At 44.6% G+C, this 22499-nt stretch overlaps 27 non-coding genes across 27 annotated transcripts; all 27 read left to right on the forward strand.

The window, feature by feature from the left end:
• Positions 1–345: 345 nt before the first annotated feature.
• Positions 346–427, forward strand: trnas-gcu (transfer RNA serine (anticodon GCU)). The gene has a single exon. It is a non-coding gene; the product is annotated as a tRNA-Ser (tRNA).
• A 477-nt stretch (positions 428–904) lies between these two features.
• On the forward strand, positions 905–986 carry trnas-gcu (transfer RNA serine (anticodon GCU)). The gene has a single exon. It is a non-coding gene; the product is annotated as a tRNA-Ser (tRNA).
• Positions 987–1464: 478 nt separating this feature from the next.
• Positions 1465–1546, forward strand: trnas-gcu (transfer RNA serine (anticodon GCU)). Its single transcript has one exon. It is a non-coding gene; the product is annotated as a tRNA-Ser (tRNA).
• Positions 1547–2025: 479 nt separating this feature from the next.
• Positions 2026–2107, forward strand: trnas-gcu (transfer RNA serine (anticodon GCU)). The gene has a single exon. It is a non-coding gene; the product is annotated as a tRNA-Ser (tRNA).
• Positions 2108–2584: 477 nt separating this feature from the next.
• trnas-gcu (transfer RNA serine (anticodon GCU)) lies at positions 2585–2666 on the forward strand. Its single transcript has one exon. It is a non-coding gene; the product is annotated as a tRNA-Ser (tRNA).
• A 479-nt stretch (positions 2667–3145) lies between these two features.
• trnas-gcu (transfer RNA serine (anticodon GCU)) lies at positions 3146–3227 on the forward strand. Its single transcript has one exon. It is a non-coding gene; the product is annotated as a tRNA-Ser (tRNA).
• Positions 3228–5382: 2155 nt separating this feature from the next.
• trnas-gcu (transfer RNA serine (anticodon GCU)) lies at positions 5383–5464 on the forward strand. Its single transcript has one exon. It is a non-coding gene; the product is annotated as a tRNA-Ser (tRNA).
• Positions 5465–5942: 478 nt separating this feature from the next.
• Positions 5943–6024, forward strand: trnas-gcu (transfer RNA serine (anticodon GCU)). The gene has a single exon. It is a non-coding gene; the product is annotated as a tRNA-Ser (tRNA).
• A 1036-nt stretch (positions 6025–7060) lies between these two features.
• trnar-ucu (transfer RNA arginine (anticodon UCU)) lies at positions 7061–7142 on the forward strand. The gene has a single exon. It is a non-coding gene; the product is annotated as a tRNA-Arg (tRNA).
• Positions 7143–7619: 477 nt separating this feature from the next.
• On the forward strand, positions 7620–7701 carry trnar-ucu (transfer RNA arginine (anticodon UCU)). Its single transcript has one exon. It is a non-coding gene; the product is annotated as a tRNA-Arg (tRNA).
• A 478-nt stretch (positions 7702–8179) lies between these two features.
• Positions 8180–8261, forward strand: trnas-gcu (transfer RNA serine (anticodon GCU)). The gene has a single exon. It is a non-coding gene; the product is annotated as a tRNA-Ser (tRNA).
• Positions 8262–9298: 1037 nt separating this feature from the next.
• Positions 9299–9380, forward strand: trnas-gcu (transfer RNA serine (anticodon GCU)). The gene has a single exon. It is a non-coding gene; the product is annotated as a tRNA-Ser (tRNA).
• Positions 9381–10975: 1595 nt separating this feature from the next.
• Positions 10976–11057, forward strand: trnas-gcu (transfer RNA serine (anticodon GCU)). The gene has a single exon. It is a non-coding gene; the product is annotated as a tRNA-Ser (tRNA).
• A 477-nt stretch (positions 11058–11534) lies between these two features.
• Positions 11535–11616, forward strand: trnas-gcu (transfer RNA serine (anticodon GCU)). The gene has a single exon. It is a non-coding gene; the product is annotated as a tRNA-Ser (tRNA).
• A 478-nt stretch (positions 11617–12094) lies between these two features.
• On the forward strand, positions 12095–12176 carry trnas-gcu (transfer RNA serine (anticodon GCU)). Its single transcript has one exon. It is a non-coding gene; the product is annotated as a tRNA-Ser (tRNA).
• Positions 12177–14890: 2714 nt separating this feature from the next.
• On the forward strand, positions 14891–14972 carry trnas-gcu (transfer RNA serine (anticodon GCU)). Its single transcript has one exon. It is a non-coding gene; the product is annotated as a tRNA-Ser (tRNA).
• Positions 14973–15449: 477 nt separating this feature from the next.
• On the forward strand, positions 15450–15531 carry trnas-gcu (transfer RNA serine (anticodon GCU)). The gene has a single exon. It is a non-coding gene; the product is annotated as a tRNA-Ser (tRNA).
• Positions 15532–16009: 478 nt separating this feature from the next.
• Positions 16010–16091, forward strand: trnas-gcu (transfer RNA serine (anticodon GCU)). The gene has a single exon. It is a non-coding gene; the product is annotated as a tRNA-Ser (tRNA).
• Positions 16092–17128: 1037 nt separating this feature from the next.
• Positions 17129–17210, forward strand: trnas-gcu (transfer RNA serine (anticodon GCU)). Its single transcript has one exon. It is a non-coding gene; the product is annotated as a tRNA-Ser (tRNA).
• A 477-nt stretch (positions 17211–17687) lies between these two features.
• trnas-gcu (transfer RNA serine (anticodon GCU)) lies at positions 17688–17769 on the forward strand. Its single transcript has one exon. It is a non-coding gene; the product is annotated as a tRNA-Ser (tRNA).
• A 477-nt stretch (positions 17770–18246) lies between these two features.
• On the forward strand, positions 18247–18328 carry trnas-gcu (transfer RNA serine (anticodon GCU)). The gene has a single exon. It is a non-coding gene; the product is annotated as a tRNA-Ser (tRNA).
• Positions 18329–18806: 478 nt separating this feature from the next.
• On the forward strand, positions 18807–18888 carry trnas-gcu (transfer RNA serine (anticodon GCU)). The gene has a single exon. It is a non-coding gene; the product is annotated as a tRNA-Ser (tRNA).
• Positions 18889–19365: 477 nt separating this feature from the next.
• On the forward strand, positions 19366–19447 carry trnai-gau (transfer RNA isoleucine (anticodon GAU)). The gene has a single exon. It is a non-coding gene; the product is annotated as a tRNA-Ile (tRNA).
• Positions 19448–19925: 478 nt separating this feature from the next.
• On the forward strand, positions 19926–20007 carry trnas-gcu (transfer RNA serine (anticodon GCU)). Its single transcript has one exon. It is a non-coding gene; the product is annotated as a tRNA-Ser (tRNA).
• Positions 20008–20484: 477 nt separating this feature from the next.
• Positions 20485–20566, forward strand: trnas-gcu (transfer RNA serine (anticodon GCU)). Its single transcript has one exon. It is a non-coding gene; the product is annotated as a tRNA-Ser (tRNA).
• A 1037-nt stretch (positions 20567–21603) lies between these two features.
• Positions 21604–21685, forward strand: trnas-gcu (transfer RNA serine (anticodon GCU)). Its single transcript has one exon. It is a non-coding gene; the product is annotated as a tRNA-Ser (tRNA).
• A 477-nt stretch (positions 21686–22162) lies between these two features.
• On the forward strand, positions 22163–22244 carry trnas-gcu (transfer RNA serine (anticodon GCU)). The gene has a single exon. It is a non-coding gene; the product is annotated as a tRNA-Ser (tRNA).
• Positions 22245–22499: the final 255 nt, after the last annotated feature.

The raw sequence follows: 22499 nt of genomic DNA on the forward strand, positions 1-22499 counted from the left end.
GTGGATTGGAACACAAACATCTTCGCAAAACAGATGTTTTGTCTTCTCTTGCATGGCCCCACATGAATATAGAATCCCTGCACAATCCTAGAGCAAACTGATAAGATTCAGGAATTGAAGAATAGCTTTACCAAGGGCAACCTCAACGGTGGGATTTGAACCGAAACCTCCCCACACTTAATCAAGCACTGTAGACCACTCGGCCTGACAACACATTTTTTAAATGTCTCGATGGGATCGACACATGGCCCTGCAATTGCTATGCTTAACTTTCATTGATTTCAATCAAGGGTTTAAATACAGCAACTACAGTTTGTGGGAGCAACTGCCAAAACACAGAAAAAGGATGAGGTGGCCGAGTGGTTAAGGCGATGGACTGCTAATCCATTGTGCTATGTACGCATGGGTTCGAATCCCATCCTCATCGTGCGCACAAAAAAACATTGGTTTTGTATGGCATTGGAAGATTTTGACTCTGGCAAACACTGATAAGATGGCCCACTGCCACCGCGAAAGCACAGGACTTGGTATCTGAGTGGTGAAGCCAATGAACTACATGTGTGGATTGGAAGACAAACATCTTCGCAAAACAGATGTTTTTTCTTCTCTTGCATGGCCACACATGAATATAGAATCCCTGCACAATCCTAGAGCGACTGATAAGATTCAGAAATTGAAGAATAGCTTTACCAAGGGCAACCTCAACGGTGGGATATGAACCGAAACCTCCCCACACTTAATCAAGCACTGTAGACCACTAGGCCTGACAACACATTTTTTAAATGTCTCGATGGGATCGACACATGGCCCTGCAATTGCTATGCTTAACTTTCATTGATTTCAATCAAGGGTTTAAATACAGCAACTACAGTTTGTGGGGGCAACTGCCACAAGACTGGAAAAGGATGAGGTGGCCGAGAGGTTAAGGCGATGGACTGCTAATCCATTGTGCTATGCACGCATGGGTTCGAATCCCATCCTCATCGCGCGCACAAAAAAACATTGGTTTTGTATGGCATTGGAAGATTTTGACTCTGGCAAACACTGATAAGATGGCCCACTGCCACCGCGAAAGCACAGGACTTGGTATCTGAGTGGTGAAGCCGATGAACTACATGTGTGGATTGGAACACAAACATCTTCGCAAAACAGATGTTTTTTCTTCTCTTGCATGGCCCCACATGAATATAGAATCCCTGCACAATCCTAGAGCGACTGATAAGATTCAGAAATTGAAGAATAGCTTTACCAAGGGCAACCTCAACGGTGGGATATGATACCGAAACCTCCTCACACTTAATCAAGCACTGTAGACCACTCGGCCTGACAACACATTTTTTAAATGTCTCGATGGGATCGACACATGGCCCTGCAATTGCTATGCTTAACTTTCATTGATTTCAATCAAGGGTTTAAATACAGCAACTACAGTTTTTGGGGTCAACTGCCACAAGCAGGAAAAAGGATGAGGTGGCCGAGTGGTTAAGGCGATGGACTGCTAATCCATTGTGCTATGCACGCATGGGTTCGAATCCCATCCTCATCGTACCTACAAAAAAACTTTGGTTTTGTATGGTATTGGAAGATTTTGACTCTGGCAAACACTGATAAGATGGCCCACTGCGACCGCGAAAGCACAGGACTTGGTATCTGAGTGGTGAAGCCGATGAACTATATGTGTGGATTGGAACACAAACATCTTCGCAAAACAGATGTTTTGTCTTCTGTTGCATGGCCCCACATGAATATAGAATCCCTGCACAATCCTAGAGCAAACTGATAAGATTCAGAAATTGAAGAATAGCTTTACCAAGGGCAACCTCAACGGTGGGATATGAACCGAAACCTCCCCACACTTAATCAAGCACTGTACACTACTCGGCCTGACAACACAATTGTTAAATGTCTCGATGGGATCGACACATGGCCCTGCAATTGCTATGCTTAACTCTCTTTGATTTCAATCAAGGGTCTAAATTACAGCAACTACAGTTTATGGGGGCATCTGCCACAAGACTGAAAAAGGATGAGGTGGCCGAGTGGTTAAGGCGATGGACTGCTAATCCATTGTGCTATGCACGCATTGGTTCGAATCCCATCCTCATCGTGCGCACAAAAAAACATTGGTTTTGTATGGCATTGGAAGATTTTGACTCTGGCAAACACTGATAAGATGGCCCACTGCCACCGCGAAAGCACAGGACTTGGTATCTGAGTGGTGAAGCCGATGAACTACATGTGTGGATTGGAACACAAACATCTTCGCAAAACAGATGTTTTTTCTTCTCTTGCATGGCCCCACATGAATATAGAATCCCTGCACAATCCTAGAGCGACTGATAAGATTCAGAAATTGAAGAATAGCTTTACCAAGGGCAACCTCAACGGTGGGATATGAACCGAAACCTCCCCACACTTAATCAAGCACTGTACACCACTCGGCCTGACAACACAATTGTTAAATGTCTCGATGGGATCGACACATGGCCCTGCAATTGCTATGCTTAACTTTCATTGATTTCAATCAAGGGTTTAAATACAGCAACTACAGTTTGTGGGGGCAACTGCCACAAGACAGAAAAAGGATGAGGTGGCCGAATGGTTAAGGCGATGGACTGCTAATCCATTGTGCTATGCACGCATGGGTTCGAATCCCATCCTCATCGTGCGCACAAAAAAAACATTGGTTTTGTATGGCATTGGAAGATTTTGACTCTGGCAAACACTGATAAGATGGCCCACTGCCACCGCGAAAGCACAGGACTTGGTATCTGAGTGGTGAAGCCGATGAACTACATGTGTGGATTGGAACACAAACATCTTCGCAAAACAGATGTTTTGTCTTCTCTTGCATGGCCCCACATGAATATAGAATCCCTGCACAATCCTAGAGCAAACTGATAAGATTCAGGAATTGAAGAATAGCTTTACCAAGGGCAACCTCAACGGTGGGATTTGAACCGAAACCTCCCCACACTTAATCAAGCACTGTAGACCACTCGGCCTGACAACACATTTTTTAAATGTCTCGATGGGATCGACACATGGCCCTGCAATTGCTATGCTTAACTTTCATTGATTTCAATCAAGGGTTTAAATACAGCAACTACAGTTTGTGGGAGCAACTGCCAAAACACAGAAAAAGGATGAGGTGGCCGAGTGGTTAAGGCGATGGACTGCTAATCCATTGTGCTATGTACGCATGGGTTCGAATCCCATCCTCATCGTGCGCACAAAAAAACATTGGTTTTGTATGGCATTGGAAGATTTTGACTCTGGCAAACACTGATAAGATGGCCCACTGCCACCGCGAAAGCACAGGACTTGGTATCTGAGTGGTGAAGCCAATGAACTACATGTGTGGATTGGAAGACAAGCATCTTCGCAAAACAGATGTTTTTTCTTCTCTTGCATGGCCACACATGAATATAGAATCCCTGCACAATCCTAGAGCGACTGATAAGATTCAGAAATTGAAGAATAGCTTTACCAAGGGCAACCTCAACGGTGGGATATGAACCGAAACCTCCCCACACTTAATCAAGCACTGTAGACCACTAGGCCTGACAACACATTTTTTAAATGTCTCGATGGGATCGACACATGGCCCTGCAATTGCTATGCTTAACTTTCATTGATTTCAATCAAGGGTTTAAATACAGCAACTACAGTTTGTGGGGGCAACTGCCACAAGACTGGAAAAGGATGAGGTGGACAAGAGGTTAAGGCGATGGACTGCTAATCCATTGTGCTATGCACGCATGGGTTCGAATCCCATCCTCATCGCGCGCACAAAAAAACATTGGTTTTGTATGGCATTGGAAGATTTTGACTCTGGCAAACACTGATAAGATGGCCCACTGCCACCGCGAAAGCACAGGACTTGGTATCTGAGTGGTGAAGCCGATGAACTACATGTGTGGATTGGAACACAAACATCTTCGCAAAACAGATGTTTTTTCTTCTCTTGCATGGCCCCACATGAATATAGAATCCCTGCACAATCCTAGAGCGACTGATAAGATTCAGAAATTGAAGAATAGCTTTACCAAGGGCAACCTCAACGGTGGGATATGATACCGAAACCTCCTCACACTTAATCAAGCACTGTAGACCACTCGGCCTGACAACACATTTTTTAAATGTCTCGATGGGATCGACACATGGCCCTGCAATTGCTATGCTTAACTTTCATTGATTTCAATCAAGGGTTTAAATACAGCAACTACAGTTTGTGGGGGCAACTGCCAAAAGACAGAAAAAGGATGAGGTGTCCGAGTGGGTGAGGCGATGACCTGCTAATCCATTGTGCGATGCACGCATGGGTTCGAATCCCATCCTCATCGTGCGCACAAAAAAGCATTGGTTTTGTATGGCATTGGAAGATTTTGACTCTGGCAAACACTGATAAGATGGCCCACTGCCAACGCTAAAGCACAGGACTTGGTATCTGAGTGGTGAAGCCGATGAACTACATGTGTGGATTGGAACACAAACATCTTCGCAAAACAGATGTTTTTTCTTCTCTTGCATGGCCCCACATGAATATAGAATCCCTGCACAATCCTAGAGCGACTGATAATATTCAGAAATTGAAGAATAGCTTTACCAAGGGCAACCTCAACGGTGGGATATGAACCGAAACCTCCCCACACTTAATCAAGCACTGTAGACCACTAGGCCTGACAACACATTTTTTAAATGTCTCGATGGGATCGACACATGGTCCTGCAATTGCTTTGCTTAACTTTCATTGATTTCAATCAAGGGTTAAATTACAGCAACTACAGTTTGTGGGGGCAACTGCCACAAGCAGGAAAAAGGATGAGGTGGCCGAGTGGTTAAGACGATGGACTGCTAATCCATTGTGCTATACACGCATGGGTTCGAATCCCATCCTCATCGTGCGCACAAAAAAACATTGGTTTTGTATGGCATTGGAAGATTTTGACTCTGGCAAACACTGATAAGATGGCCCACTGCCACCGCGAAAGCACAGGACTTGGTATCTGAGTGGTGAAGCCGATGAACTACATGTGTGGATTGGAACACAAACATCTTCGCAAAACAGATGTTTTGTCTTCTCTTGCATGGCCCCACATGAATATAGAATCCCTGCACAATCCTAGAGCGACTGATAAGATTCAGGAATTGAAGAATAGCTTTACCAAGGGCAACCTCAACGGTGGGATTTGAACCGAAACCTCCCCACACTTAATCAAGCACTGTAGACAACTCTGCCTGACAACACATTTGTTAAATGTCTCGATGGGATCGACACATGGCCCTGCAATTGCTATGCTTAACTTTCATTGATTTCAATCAAGGGTTTAAATACAGCAACTACAGTTTGTGGGGGCAACTGCCACCTGACTAAATAAGAATGAGGTGGCCGAGTGGTTAAGGCGATGGACTGCTAATCCATTGTGCAATGCATGCATGGGTTCGAATCCCATCCTCATCGTGCGCACATAAAAAGTGTGGTTTTGTATGGCATTGGAAGATTTTGACTCTCGCAAACACTGATAAGATGGCCCACTGCCACCGCGAAAGCACAGGACTTGGTATCTGAGTGGTGAAGCCGATGAACTACATGTGTGGATTGGAACACAAGCATCTTCGCAAAACAGATGTTTTGTCTTCTCTTGCATGGCCCCACATGAATATAGAATCCCTGCACAATCCTAGAGCAAACTGATAAGATTCAGGAATTGAAGAATAGCTTTACCAAGGGCAACCTCAACGGTGGGATTTGAACCGAAACCTCCCCACACTTAATCAAGCACTGTAGACAACTCTGCCTGACAACACATTTTTTAAATGTCTCGATGGGATCGACACATGGCCCTGCAATTGCTATGCTTAACTTTCATTGATTTCAATCAAGGGTTTAAATACAGAAACTACAGTTTGTGGGGGCAACTGCCACACGACAGAAAAAGGATGAGGTGGCCGAGTGGTTAAGGCGATGGACTGCTAATCCATTGTGCTATGCACGCATGGGTTCGAATCCAATCCTCATCATGCGCACAAAAAATCATTGGTTTTGTATGGCATTGGAAGATTTTGACTCTCGCAAACACTGATAAGATGGCCCACTGCCACCGCGAAAGCACAGGACTTTGTATCTGAGTGGTGAAGCCGATGAACTACATGTGTGGATTGGAACACAAACATCTTCGCAAAACAGATGTTTTTTCTTCTCTTGCATGGCCCCACATGAATATAGAATCCCTGCACAATCCTAGAGCGACTGATAAGATTCAGGAATTGAAGAATAGCTTTACCAAGGGCAACCTCAACGGTGGGATTTGAACCGAAACCTCCCCACACTTAATCAAGCACTGTAGACCACTCGGCCTGACAACACATTTTTTAAATGTCTCGATGGGATCGACACATGGCCCTGCAAATGCTATGCTTAACATTCATTGATTTCAATCAAGGGTTTAAATACAGCAACTACAGTTTGTGGGGGCAACTGCCACAAGACAGAAAAAGGATGAGGTGGCCGAGTGGTTAAGGCGATGGACTGCTAATCCATTGTGCTATGCACGCATGGCTTTGAATCCCATCCTCATTGTGCCTACAAAAAAACATTGGTTTTGTATGGCATTGGAAGATTTTGACTCTGGCAAACATTGATAAGATGGCCCACTGCCACCGCGAAAGCACAGGACTTGGTATCTGAGTGGTGAAGCCGATGAACTACATGTGTGGATTGGAACACAAACATCTTCGCAAAACAGATGTTTTTTCTTCTCTTGCATGGCCCCACATGAATATAGAATCCCTGCACAATCCTAGAGCGACTGATAAGATTCAGAAATTGAAGAATAGCTTTACCAAGGGCAACCTCAACGGTGGGATATGAACCGAAACCTCCCCACACTTAATCAAGCACTGTAGACCACTAGGCCTGACAACACATTTTTTAAATGTCTCGATGGGATCGACACATGGCCCTGCAATTGCTTTGCTTAACTTTCATTGATTTCAATCAAGGGTTAAATTACAGCAACTACAGTTTGTGGGGGCAACTGCCACAATCAGGAAAAAGGATGAGGTGGCCGAGTGGTTAAGGCGATGGACTTCTAATCCATTGTGCTATACACGCATGGGTTTGAATCCCATCCTCATCGTGCGCACAAAAAAACATTGGTTTTGTATGGCATTGGAAGATTTTGACTCTGGCAAACACTGATAAGATGGCCCACTGCCACCGCGAAAGCACAGGACTTGGTATCTGAGTGGTGAAGCCGATGAACTACATGTGTGGATTGGAACACAAACATCTTCGCAAAACAGATGTTTTTTCTTCTCTTGCATGGCCCCACATTAATATAGAATCCCTGCACAATCCTAGAGCGACTGATAAGATTCAGAAATTGAAGAATAGCTTTACCAAGGGCAACCTCAACGGTGGGATATGAACCGAAACCTCCCCACACTTAATCAAGCACTGTAGACCACTAGGCCTGACAACACATTTTTTAAATGTCTCGATGGGATCGACACACGGCCCTGCAATTGCTTTGCTTAACTTTCATTGATTTCAATCAAGGGTTAAATTACAGCAACTACAGTTTGTGGGGGCAACTGCCACAATCAGGAAAAAGGATGAGGTGGCCGAGTGGTTAAGGCGATGGACTTCTAATCCATTGTGCTATACACGCATGGGTTTGAATCCCATCCTCATCGTGCGCACAAAAAAACATTGGTTTTGTATGGCATTGGAAGATGTTGACTCTGGCAAACACTGATAAGATGGCCCACTGCCACCGCGAAAGCACAGGACTTGGTATATGAGTGGTGAAGCCGATGAACTACATGTGTGGATTGGAACACAAACATCTTCGCAAAACAGATGTTTTTTCTTCTCTTGCATGGCCCAACATGAATATAGAATCCCTGCACAATCCTAGAGCGACTGATAAGATTCAGAAATTGAAGAATAGCTTTACCAAGGGCAACCTCAACGGTGGGATATGATACCGAATCCTCCCCACACTTAATTAAGCACTGTAGACCACTAGGCCTGACAACACATTTTTTAAATGTCTCGATGGGATCGACACATGGCCCTGCAATTGCTATGCTTAACTTTCATTGATTTCAATCAAGGGTTTAAATACAGCAACTACAGTTTGTGGGGGCAACTGCCAAAAGACAGAAAAAGGATGAGGTGGCCGAGTGGTTAAGGCGATGGACTGCTAATCCATTGTGCTATGCACGCATGGGTTTGAATCCCATCCTTATCGTGCCTACACAAAACATTGGTTTTGTATGGCATTGGAAGATTTTGACTCTGGAAAACACTGATAAGATGGCCCACTGCCACCGCGAAAGCACAGGACTTGGTATCTGAGTGGTGAAGCCGATGAACTACATGTGTGGATTGGAACACAAACATCTTCGCAAAACAGATGTTTTGTCTTCTCTTGCATGGCCCCACATGAATATAGAATATCTGCACAATCCTAGAGCAAACTGATAAGATTCAGGAATTGAAGAATAGCATTACCAAAGGCAACCTCAACGGTGGGATTTGAACCGAAACCTCCCCACACTTAATCAAGCACTGTACACCACTCGGCCTGACAACACAATTGTTAAATGTCTCGATGGGATCGACACATGGCCCTTTAATTGCTATGCTTAACTTTCATTGATTTCAATCAAGGGTTAAATTACAGCAACTACAGTTTGTGGGGGCAACTGCCACAATCAGGAAAAAGGATGAGGTGGACGAGTGGTTAAGGCGATGGACTGCTAATCCATTGTGCTATGCACGCATGGGTTCGAATTCCATCCTCATCGTGCGCACAAAAAAACATTGGTTTTGTATGGCATTGGAAGATTTTGACTCTGGCAAACACTGATAAGATGGCCCACTGCCACCGCGAAAGCACAGGACTTGGTATCTGAGTGGTGAAGCCGATGAACTACATGTGTGGATTGGAACACAAACATCTTCGCAAAACAGATGTTTTTTCTTCTCTTGCATGGCCCAACATGAATATAGAATCCCTGCACAATCCTAGAGCGACTGATAAGATTCAGAAATTGAAGAATAGCTTTACCAAGGGCAACCTCAACGGTGGGATATGATACCGAATCCTCCCCACACTTAATTAAGCACTGTAGACCACTAGGCCTGACAACACATTTTTTAAATGTCTCGATGGGATCGACACATGGCCCTGCAATTGCTATGCTTAACTTTCATTGATTTCAATCAAGGGTTTAAATACAGCAACTACAGTTTGTGGGGGCAACTGCCAAAAGACAGAAAAAGGATGAGGTGGCCGAGTGGTTAAGGCGATGGACTGCTAATCCATTGTGCTATGCACGCATGGGTTTGAATCCCATCCTCATCGTGCCTACACAAAACATTGGTTTTGTATGGCATTGGAAGATTTTGACTCTGGAAAACACTGATAAGATGGCCCACTGCCACCGCGAAAGCACAGGACTTGGTATCTGAGTGGTGAAGCCGATGAACTACATGTGTGGATTGGAACACAAACATCTTCGCAAAACAGATGTTTTGTCTTCTCTTGCATGGCCCCACATGAATATAGAATATCTGCACAATCCTAGAGCAAACTGATAAGATTCAGGAATTGAAGAATAGCATTACCAAAGGCAACCTCAACGGTGGGATTTGAACCGAAACCTCCCCACACTTAATCAAGCACTGTACACCACTCGGCCTGACAACACAATTGTTAAATGTCTCGATGGGATCGACACATGGCCCTTTAATTGCTATGCTTAACTTTCATTGATTTCAATCAAGGGTTAAATTACAGCAACTACAGTTTGTGGGGGCAACTGCCACAATCAGGAAAAAGGATGAGGTGGACGAGTGGTTAAGGCGATGGACTGCTAATCCATTGTGCTATGCACGCATGGGTTCGAATTCCATCCTCATCGTGCGCACAAAAAAACATTGGTTTTGTATGGCATTGGAAGATTTTGACTCTGGCAAACACTGATAAGATGGCCCACTGCCACCGCGAAAGCACAGGACTTGGTATCTGAGTGGTGAAGCCGATGAACTACATGTGTGGATTGGAACACAAACATCTTCGCAAAACAGATGTTTTTTCTTCTCTTGCATGGCCCCACATGAATATAGAATCCCTGCACAATCCTAGAGCGACTGATAAGATTCAGAAATTGAAGAATAGCTTTACCAAGGGCAACCTCAACGGTGGGATATGATACCGAAACCTCCCCACACTTAATCAAGCACTGTAGACCACTCGGCCTGACAACACATTTTTTAAATGTCTCGATGGGATCGACACATGGCCCTGCAATTGCTATGCTTAACTTTCATTGATTTCAATCAAGGGTTTAAATACAGCAACTACAGTTGTGGGGGCAACTGCCACAAGCAGGAAAAAGGATGAGGTGGCCGAGTGGTTAAGGCGATGGACTGCTAATCCATTGTGCTATGCACGCATGGGTTTGAATTCCATCCTCATCGTGCGCACAAAAAAACATTGGTTTTGTATGGCATTGGAAGATTTTGACTCTGGCAAACACTGATAAGATGGCCCACTGCCACCGCGAAAGCACAGGACTTGGTATCTGAGTGGTGAAGCCGATGAACTACATGTGTGGATTGGAACACAAACATCTTCGCAAAACAGATGTTTTTTCTTCTCTTGCATGGCCCCACATGAATATAGAATCCCTGCACAATCCTAGAGCGACTGATAAGATTCAGAAATTGAAGAATAGCTTTACCAAGGGCAACCTCAACGGTGGGATATGAACCGAAACCTCCCCACACTTAATCAAGCACTGTAGACCACTAGGCCTGACAACACATTTTTTAAATGTCTCGATGGGATCGACACATGGCCCTGCAATTGCTATGCTTAACTTTCATTGATTTTGATCAAGGGTTTAAATACAGCAACTACAGTTTGTGGGGGCAACTGCCACAAGCAGGAAAAAGGATGAGGTGGCCGAGTGGTTAAGGCGATGGACTGCTAATCCATTGTGCTATACACGCATGGGTTCGAATCCCATCCTCATCGTGCGCACAAAAAAACATTGGTTTTGTATGGCATTGGAAGATTTTGACTCTGGCAAACACTGATAAGATGGCCCACTGCCACCGCGAAAGCACAGGACTTGGTATCTGAGTGGTGAAGCCGATGAACTACATGTGTGGATTGGAACACAAACATCTTCGCAAAACAGATGTTTTTTCTTCTCTTGCATGGCCCCACATGAATATAGAATCCCTGCACAATCCTAGAGCGACTGATAAGATTCAGAAATTGAAGAATAGCTTTACCAAGGGCAACCTCAACGGTGGGATATGAACCGAAACCTCCCCACACTTAATCAAGCACTGTAGACCACTAGGCCTGACAACACATTTTTTAAATGTCTCGATGGGATCGACACATGGCCCTGCAATTGCTATGCTTAACTTTCATTGATTTTGATCAAGGGTTTAAATACAGCAACTACAGTTTGTGGGGGCAACTGCCACAAGCAGGAAAAAGGATGAGGTGGCCGAGTGGTTAAGGCGATGGACTGCTAATCCATTGTGCTATACACGCATGGGTTCGAATCCCATCCTCATCGTGCGCACAAAAAAACATTGGTTTTGTATGGCATTGGAAGATTTTGACTCTCGCAAACACTGATAAGATGGCCCACTGCCACCGCGAAAGCACAGGACTTGGTATCTGAGTGGTGAAGCCGATGAACTACATGTGTGGATTGGAACACAAACCTCTCCGCAAAACAGATGTTTTTTCTTCTCTTGCATGGCCCCACATGAATATAGAATCCCTGCACAATCCTAGAGCGACTGATAAGATTCAGGAATTGAAGAATAGCTTTACCAAGGGCAACCTCAACGGTGGGATTTGAACCGAAATCCTCCCCACACTTAATCAAGCACTGTAGACCACTCGGCCTGACAACACATTTTTTAAATGTCTCGATGGGATCGACACATGGCCCTGCAATTGCTATGCTTAACTTTCATTGATTTCAATCAAGGGTTTAAATACAGCAACTACAGTTTGTGGGGGCAACTGCCAAAAGACAGAAAAAGGATGAGGTGGCCGAGTGGGTGAGGCGATGGACTGCTAATCCATTGTGCGATGCACGCATGGGTTCGAATCCCATCCTCATCGTGCGCACAAAAAAGCATTGGTTTTGTATGGCATTGGAAGATTTTGACTCTGGCAAACACTGATAAGATGGCCCACTGCCACCGCTAAAGCACAGGACTTGGTATCTGAGTGGTGAAGCCGATGAACTACATGTGTGGATTGGAACACAAACATCTTCGCAAAACAGATGTTTTTTCTTCTCTTGCATGGCCCCACATGAATATAGAATCCCTGCACAATCCTAGAGCGACTGATAATATTCAGAAATTGAAGAATAGCTTTACCAAGGGCAACCTCAACGGTGGGATATGAACCGAAACCTCCCCACACTTAATCAAGCACTGTAGACCACTAGGCCTGACAACACATTTTTTAAATGTCTCGATGGGATCGACACATGGTCCTGCAATTGCTTTGCTTAACTTTCATTGATTTCAATCAAGGGTTAAATTACAGCAACTACAGTTTGTGGGGGCAACTGCCACAAGCAGGAAAAAGGATGAGTTGGCCGAGTGGTTAAGACGATGGACTGCTAATCCATTGTGCTATACACGCATGGGTTCGAATCCCATCCTCATCGTGCGCACAAAAAAGCATTGGTTTTGTATGGCATTGGAAGATTTTGACTCTGGCAAACACTGATAAGATGGCCCACTGCCACCGCGAAAGCACAGGACTTGGTATCTGAGTGGTGAAGCCGATGAACTACATGTGTGGATTGGAACACAAACATCTTCGCAAAACAGATGTTTTTTCTTCTCTTGCATGGCCCCACATGAATATAGAATCCCTGCACAATCCTAGAGCGACTGATAAGATTCAGAAATTGAAGAATAGCTTTACCAAGGGCAACCTCAACGGTGGGATATGAACCGAAACCTCCCCACACTTAATCAAGCACTGTAGACCACTAGGCCTGACAACACATTTTTTAAATGTCTCGATGGGATCGACACATGGCCCTGCAATTGCTATGCTTAACTTTCATTGATTTTGATCAAGGGTTTAAATACAGCAACTACAGTTTGTGGGGGCAACTGCCACAAGCAGGAAAAAGGATGAGGTGGCCGAGTGTTTAAGGCGATGGACTGCTAATCCATTGTGCTATACACGCATGGGTTCGAATCCCATCCTCATCGTGCGCACAAAAAAACATTGGTTTTGTATGGCATTGGAAGATTTTGACTCTCGCAAACACTGATAAGATGGCCCACTGCCACCGCGAAAGCACAGGACTTGGTATCTGAGTGGTGAAGCCGATGAACTACATGTGTGGATTGGAACACAAACCTCTCCGCAAAACAGATGTTTTTTCTTCTCTTGCATGGCCCCACATGAATATAGAATCCCTGCACAATCCTAGAGCGACTGATAAGATTCAGGAATTGAAGAATAGCTTTACCAAGGGCAACCTCAACGGTGGGATTTGAACCGAAATCCTCCCCACACTTAATCAAGCACTGTAGACCACTCGGCCTGACAACACAATTTTTAAATGTCTCGATGGGATCGACACATGGCCCTGCAATTGCTATGCTTAACTTTCATTGATTTCAATCAAGGGTTTAAATACAGCAACTACAGTTTGTGGGGGCAACTGCCAAAAGACAGAAAAAGGATGAGGTGTCCGAGTGGGTGAGGCGATGGACTGCTAATCCATTGTGCGATGCACGCATGGGTTTGAATCCCATCCTCATCGTGCGCACAAAAAAGCATTGGTTTTGTATGGCATTGGAAGATTTTGACTCTGGCAAACACTGATAAGATGGCCCACTGCCACCGCTAAAGCACAGGACTTGGTATCTGAGTGGTGAAGCCGATGAACTACATGTGTGGATTGGAACACAAACATCTTCGCAAAACAGATGTTTTTTCTTCTCTTGCATGGCCCCACATGAATATAGAATCCCTGCACAATCCTAGAGCGACTGATAATATTCAGAAATTGAAGAATAGCTTTACCAAGGGCAACCTCAACGGTGGGATATGAACCGAAACCTCCCCACACTTAATCAAGCACTGTAGACCACTAGGCCTGACAACACATTTTTTAAATGTCTCGATGGGATCGACACATGGTCCTGCAATTGCTTTGCTTAACTTTCATTGATTTCAATCAAGGGTTAAATTACAGCAACTACAGTTTGTGGGGGCAACTGCCACAAGCAGGAAAAAGGATGAGGTGGCCGAGTGGTTAAGACGATGGACTGCTAATCCATTGTGCTATACACGCATGGGTTCGAATCCCATCCTCATCGTGCGCACAAAAAAACATTGGTTTTGTATGGCATTGGAAGATTTTGACTCTGGCAAACACTGATAAGATGGCCCACTGCCACCGCGAAAGCACAGGACTTGGTATCTGAGTGGTGAAGCCGATGAACTACATGTGTGGATTGGAACACAAACATCTTCGCAAAACAGATGTTTTGTCTTCTCTTGCATGGCCCCACATGAATATAGAATCCCTGCACAATCCTAGAGCGACTGATAAGATTCAGGAATTGAAGAATAGCTTTACCAAGGGCAACCTCAACGGTGGGATTTGAACCGAAACCTCCCCACACTCAATCAAGCACTGTAGACAACTCTGCCTGACAACACATTTGTTAAATGTCTCGATGGGATCGACACATGGCCCTGCAATTGCTATGCTTAACTTTCATTGATTTCAATCAAGGGTTTAAATACAGCAACTACAGTTTGTGGGGGCAACTGCCACCTGACTAAATAAGAATGAGGTGGCCGAGTGGTTAAGGCGATGGACTGCTAATCCATTGTGCAATGCATGCATGGGTTCGAATCCCATCCTCATCGTGCGCACATAAAAAGTGTGCTTTTGTATGGCATTGGAAGATTTTGACTCTCGCAAACACTGATAAGATGGCCCACTGCCACCGCGAAAGCACAGGACTTGGTATCTGAGTGGTGAAGCCGATGAACTACATGTGTGGATTGGAACACAAACATCTTCGCAAAACAGATGTTTTTTCTTCTCTTGCATGGCCCCACATGAATATAGAATCCCTGCACAATCCTAGAGCGACTGATAAGATTCAGGAATTGAAGAATAGCTTTACCAAGGGCAACCTCAACGGTGGGATTTGAACCGAAACCTCCCCACACTTAATCAAGCACTGTAGACCACTCGGCCTGACAACACATTTTTTAAATGTCTCGATGGGATCGACACCTGGCCCTGCAATTGCTATGCTTAACTTTCATTGATTTCAATCAAGGGTTTAAATACAGCAACTACAGTTTGTGGGGTCAACTGCCACAAGCAGGATAAAGGATGAGGTGGCCGAGTGGTTAAGGCGATGGACTGCTAATCCATTGTGCTATGCACGCATGGGTTTGAATCCCATCCTCATCGTACCTACAAAAAAACTTTGGTTTTGTATGGCATTGGAAGATTTTGACTCTGGCAAACACTGATAAGACGGCCCACTGCCACCGCGAAAGCACAGGACTTGGTATCTGAGATGGGAAGCCGATGAACTACATGTGTGGATTGGAACACAAGCATCTTCGCAAAACAGATGTTTTGTCTTCTCTTGCATGGCCCCACATGAATATAGAATCCCTGCACAATCCTAGAGCAAACTGATAAGATTCAGGAATTGAAGAATAGCTTTACCAAGGGCAACCTCAACGGTGGGATTTGAACCGAAACCTCCCCACACTTAATCAAGCACTGTAGACAACTCTGCCTGACAACACATTTGTTAAATGTCTCGATGGGATCGACACATGGCCCTGCAATTGCTATGCTTAACTTTCATTGATTTCAATCAAGGGTTTAAATACAGAAACTACAGTTTGTGGGGGCAACTGCCACACGACAGACAAAGGATGAGGTGGCCGAGTGGTTAAGGCGATGGACTGCTAATCCATTGTGCTATGCACGCATGGGTTCGAATCCAATCCTCATCATGCGCACAAAAAATCATTGGTTTTGTATGGCATTGGAAGATTTTGACTCTCGCAAACACTGATAAGATGGCCCACTGCCACCGCGAAAGCACAGGACTTTGTATCTGAGTGGTGAAGCCGATGAACTACATGTGTGGATTGGAACACAAACATCTTCGCAAAACAGATGTTTTTTCTTCTCTTGCATGGCCCCACATGAATATAGAATCCCTGCACAATCCTAGAGCGACTGATAAGATTCAGGAATTGAAGAATAGCTTTACCAAGGGCAACCTCAACGGTGGGATTTGAACCGAAACCTCCCCACACTTAATCAAGCACTGTAGACCACTCGGCCTGACAACACATTTTTTAAACGTCTCGATGGGATCGACACATGGCCCTGCAATTGCTATGCTTAACTTTCATTGATTTCAATCAAGGGTTTAAATACAGCAACTACAGTTTGTGGGGTCACCTGCCACAAGCAGGAAAAAGGATGAGGTGGCCGAGTGGTTGAGGCGATGGACTGCTAATCCATTGTGCTATGCACGCATGGGTTTGAATCCCATCCTCATCGTACCTACAAAAAAACTTTGGTTTTGTATGGCATTGGAAGATTTTGACTCTGGGAAACACTGATAAGATGGCCCACTGCCACCGCGAAAGCACAGGACTTGGTATCTGAGTGGTGAAGCCGATGAACTACATGTGTGGATTGGAACACAAACATCGTCGCAAAACAGATGTTTTGTCTTCTCTTGCATGGCCCCACATGAATATAGAATCCCTGCACAATCCTAGAGCAAACTGATAAGATTCAGGAATTGAAGAATAGCTTTACCAAGGGCAACCTCAACGGTGGGATTTGAACCGAAACCTCCCCACACTTAATCAAGCACTGTAGACAACTCTGCCTGACAACACATTTGTTAAATGTCTCGATGGGATCGACACATGGCCCTGCAATTGCTATGCTTAACTTTCATTGATTTCAATCAAGGGTTTAAATACAGAAACTACAGTTTGTGGGGGTAACTGCCACACGACAGAACAAGGATGAGGTGGCCGAGTGGTTAAGGCGATGGACTGCTAATCCATTGTGCTATGCACGCATGGGTTCGAATCCAATCCTCATCGTGCGCACAAAAAATCATTGATTTTGTATGGCATTGGAAGATTTTGACTCTCGCAAACACTGATAAGATGGCCCACTGCCACCGCGAAAGCACAGGACTTTGTATCTGAGTGGTGAAGCCGATGAACTACATGTGTGGTTTGGAACACAAACATCTTCACAAAACAGATGTTTTTTCTTCTCTTGCATGGCCCCACATGAATATAGAATCCCTGCACAATCCTAGAGCGACTGATAAGATTCAGGAATTGAAGAATAGCTTTACCAAGGGCAACCTCAACGGTGGGATTTGAACCGAAACCTCCCCACACTTAATCAAGCACTGTAGACCACTCGGCCTGACAACACATTTTTTAAACGTCTCGATGGGATCGACACATGGCCCTGCAATTGCTATGCTTAACTTTCATTGATTTCAATCAAGGTTTTAAATACAGCAACTACAGTTTGTGGGGTCACCTGCCACAAGCAGGAAAAAGGATGAGGTGGCCGAGTGGTTAAGGCGATGGACTGCTAATCCATTGTGCTATGCACGCATGGGTTCGAATCCCATCCTCATCGTACCTATAAAAAAGCTTTGGTTTTGTATGGCATTGTAAGATTTTGACTCTGGCAAACACTGATAAGATGGCCCACTGCGACCGCAAAAGCACAGGACTTGGTATCTGAGTGGTGAAGCCGATGAACTACAAGTGTGGATTGGAACACAAACATCTTCGCAAAACAGATGTTTTGTCTTCTCTTGCATGGCCCCACATGAATATAGAATCCCTGCACAATCCTAGAGCGACTGATAAGATTCAGGAATTGAAGAATAGCTTTACCAAGGGCAACCTCAACGGTGGGATTTGAACCGAAACCTCCCCACACTTAATCAAGCACTGTAGACCACTCGGCCTGACAACACATTTTTTAAATGTCTCGATGGGATCGACACCTGGCCCTGCAATTGCTATGCTTAACTTTCATTGATTTCAATCAAGGGTTTAAATACAGCAACTACAGTTTGTGGGGTCAACTGCCACAAGCAGGATAAAGGATGAGGTGGCCGAGTGGTTAAGGCGATGGACTGCTAATCCATTGTGCTATGCACGCATGGGTTTGAATCCCATCCTCATCGTACCTACAAAAAAACTTTGGTTTTGTATGGCATTGGAAGATTTTGACTCTGGCAAACACTGATAAGATGGCCCACTGCCACCGCGAAAGCACAGGACTTGGTATCTGAGTGGTGAAGCCGATGAACTACATGTGTGGATTGGAACACAAGCATCTTCGCAAAACAGATGTTTTGTCTTCTCTTGCATGGCCCCACATGAATATAGAATCCCTGCACAATCCTAGAGCAAACTGATAAGATTCAGGAATTGAAGAATAGCTTTACCAAGGGCAACCTCAACGGTGGGATTTGAACCGAAACCTCCCCACACTTAATCAAGCACTGTAGACAACTCTGCCTGACAACACATTTGTTAAATGTCTCGATGGGATCGACACATGGCCCTGCAATTGCTATGCTTAACTTTCATTGATTTCAATCAAGGGTTTAAATACAGAAACTACAGTTTGTGGGGGCAACTGCCACACGACAGAAAAAGGATGAGGTGGCCGAGTGGTTAAGGCGATGGACTGCTAATCCATTGTGCTATGCACGCATGGGTTCGAATCCAATCCTCATCATGCGCACAAAAAATCATTGGTTTTGTATGGCATTGGAAGATTTTGACTCTCGCAAACACTGATAAGATGGCCCACTGCCACCGCGAAAGCACAGGACTTTGTATCTGAGTGGTGAAGCCGATGAACTACATGTGTGGATTGGAACACAAACATCTTCGCAAAACAGATGTTTTTTCTTCTCTTGCATGGCCCCACATGAATATAGAATCCCTGCACAATCCTAGAGCGACTGATAAGATTCAGGAATTGAAGAATAGCTTTACCAAGGGCAACCTCAACGGTGGGATTTGAACCGAAACCTCCCCACACTTAATCAAGCACTGTAGACCACTCGGCCTGACAACACATTTTTTAAACGTCTCGATGGGATCGACACATGGCCCTGCAATTGCTATGCTTAACTTTCATTGATTTCAATCAAGGGTTTAAATACAGCAACTACAGTTTGTGGGGTCACCTGCCACAAGCAGGAAAAAGGATGAGGTGGCCGAGTGGTTGAGGCGATGGACTGATAATCCATTGTGCTATGCACGCATGGGTTTGAATCCCATCATCATCGTACCTACAAAAAAACTTTGGTTTTGTATGGCATTGGAAGATTTTGACTCTGGGAAACACTGATAAGATGGCCCACTGCCACCGCGAAAGCACAGGACTTGGTATCTGAGTGGTGAAGCCGATGAACTACATGTGTGGATTGGAACACAAACATCTTCGCAAAACAGATGTTTTGTCTTCTCTTGCATGGCCCCACATGAATATAGAATCCCTGCACAATCCTAGAGCAAACTGATAAGATTCAGGAATTGAAGAATAGCTTTACCAAGGGCAACCTCAACGGTGGGATTTGAACCGAAACCTCCCCACACTTAATCAAGCACTGTAGACAACTCTGCCTGACAACACATTTGTTAAATGTCTCGATGGGATCGACACATGGCCCTGCAATTGCTATGCTTAACTTTCATTGATTTCAATCAAGGGTTTAAATACAGAAACTACAGTTTGTGGGGGTAACTGCCACACGACAGAAAAAGGATGAGGTGGCCGAGTGGTTAAGGCGATGGACTGCTAATCCATTGTGCTATGCACGCATGGGTTCGAATCCAATCCTCATCGTGCGCACAAAAAATCATTGATTTTGTATGGCATTGGAAGATTTTGACTCTCGCAAACACTGATAAGATGGCCCACTGCCACCGCGAAAGCACAGGACTTTGTATCTGAGTGGTGAAGCCGATGAACTACATGTGTGGTTTGGAACACAAACATCTTCACAAAACAGATGTTTTTTCTTCTCTTGCATGGCCCCACATGAATATAGAATCCCTGCACAATCCTAGAGCGACTGATAAGATTCAGGAATTGAAGAATAGCTTTACCAAGGGCAACCTCAACGGTGGGATTTGAACCGAAACCTCCCCACACTTAATCAAGCACTGTAGACCACTCGGCCTGACAACACATTTTTTAAACGTCTCGATGGGATCGACACATGGCCCTGCAATTGCTATGCTTAACTTTCATTGATTTCAATCAAGGGTTTAAATACAGCAACTACAGTTTGTGGGGTCACCTGCCACAAGCAGGAAAAAGGATGAGGTGGCCGAGTGGTTAAGGCGATGGACTGCTAATCCATTGTGCTATGCACGCATGGGTTCGAATCCCATCCTCATCGTACCTACAAAAAAGCTTTGGTTTTGTATGGCATTGTAAGATTTTGACTCTGGCAAACACTGATAAGATGGCCCACTGCGACCGCAAAAGCACAGGACTTGGTATCTGAGTGGTGAAGCCGATGAACTACAAGTGTGGATTGGAACACAAACATCTTCGCAAAACAGATGTTTTGTCTTCTCTTGCATGGCCCCACATGAATATAGAATCCCTGCACAATCCTAGAGCAAACTGATAAGATTCAGGAATTGAAGAATAGCTTTACCAAGGGCAACTTCAACGGTGGGATTTGAACCGAAACCTCCCCACACTTAATCAAGCACTGTAGACAACTCTGCCTGACAACACATTTGTTAAATGTCTCGATGGGATCGACACATGGCCCTGCAATTGCTATGCTTAACTTTCATTGATTTCAATCAAGGGTTTAAATACAGAAACTACAGTTTGTGGGGGCAACTGCCACACGACAGATAAAGGATGAGGTGGCCGAGTGGTTAAGGCGATGGACTGCTAATCCATTGTGCTATGCACGCATGGGTTCGAATCTAATCTTCATCGTGCGCACAAAAAATCATTGGTTTTGTATGGCATTGGAAGATTTTGACTCTCGCAAACACTGATAAGATGGCCCACTGCCACCGCGAAAGCACAGGACTTTGTATCTGAGTGGTGAAGCCGATGAACTACATGTGTGGATTGGAACACAAACATCTTCGCAAAACAGATGTTTTTTCTTCTCTTGCATGGCCCCACATGAATATAGAATCCCTGCACAATCCTAGAGCGACTGATAAGATTCAGGAATTGAAGAATAGCTTTACCAAGGGCAACCTCAACGGTGGGATTTGAACCGAAACCTCCCCACACTTAATCAAGCACTGTAGACAACTCTGCCTGACAACACATTTTTTAAATGTCTCGATGGGATCGACACATGGCCCTGCAATTGCTATGCTTAACTTTCATTGATTTCAATCAAGGGTTTAAATACAGCAACTACAGTTTGTGGGGTCACCTGCCACAAGCAGGAAAAAGGATGAGGTGGCCGAGTGGTTAAGGCGATGGACTGCTAATCCATTGTGCTATGCATGCATGGGTTCAAATCCCATCCTCATCGTGCGCACAAAAAATATTGGTTTTGTATGGCATTGGAAGATTTTGACTCTGGGAAACACTGATAAGATGGCCCACTGCGACCGCGAAAGCACAGGACTTGGTATCTGAGTGGTGAAGCCGATGAACTACATGTGTGGATTGGAGCACAAACATCTTCGCAAAACAGATGTTTTGTCTTCTCTTGCATGGCCCCACATGAATATAGAATCCCTGCACAATCCTAGAGCAAACTGATAAGATTCAGGAATTGAAGAATAGCTTTACCAAGGGCAACCTCAACGGTGGGATTTGAACCGAAACCTCCCCACACTTAATCAAGCACTGTAGACAACTCTGCCTGACAAGACATTTGTTAAATATCTCGATGGGATCGACACATGGCCCTGCAATTGCTATGCTCAACTTTCATTGATTTCAATCAAGGTTTTAAATACAGCAACTACAGTTTGTGGGGGCAACTGCCACAAGACAGAAAAAGGATGAGGTGGCCGAGTGGTTAAGGCGATGGACTGCTAATCCATTGTGCTATGCATGCATGGGTTCGAATCCCATCCTCATCGTGCGCACAAAAAACATTGGTTTTGTATGGCATTGGAAGATTTTGACTCTGGCAAACACTGATAAGATGGCCCACTGCCACCGCGAAAGCACAGGACTTGGTATCTGAGTGGTGAAGCCGATGAACTACATGTGTGGATTGGAACACAAACATCTTCGCAAAACAGATGTTTTTTCTTCTCTTACATGGCCACACATGAATATAGAATCCCTGCACAATCCTAGAGCGACTGATAAGATTCAGAAATTGAAGAATA

This window comes from Salvelinus fontinalis, chromosome 10 (assembly GCF_029448725.1).
Source record: "Salvelinus fontinalis isolate EN_2023a chromosome 10, ASM2944872v1, whole genome shotgun sequence".
Taxonomy (NCBI): Eukaryota; Metazoa; Chordata; class Actinopteri; order Salmoniformes; family Salmonidae; genus Salvelinus; species Salvelinus fontinalis.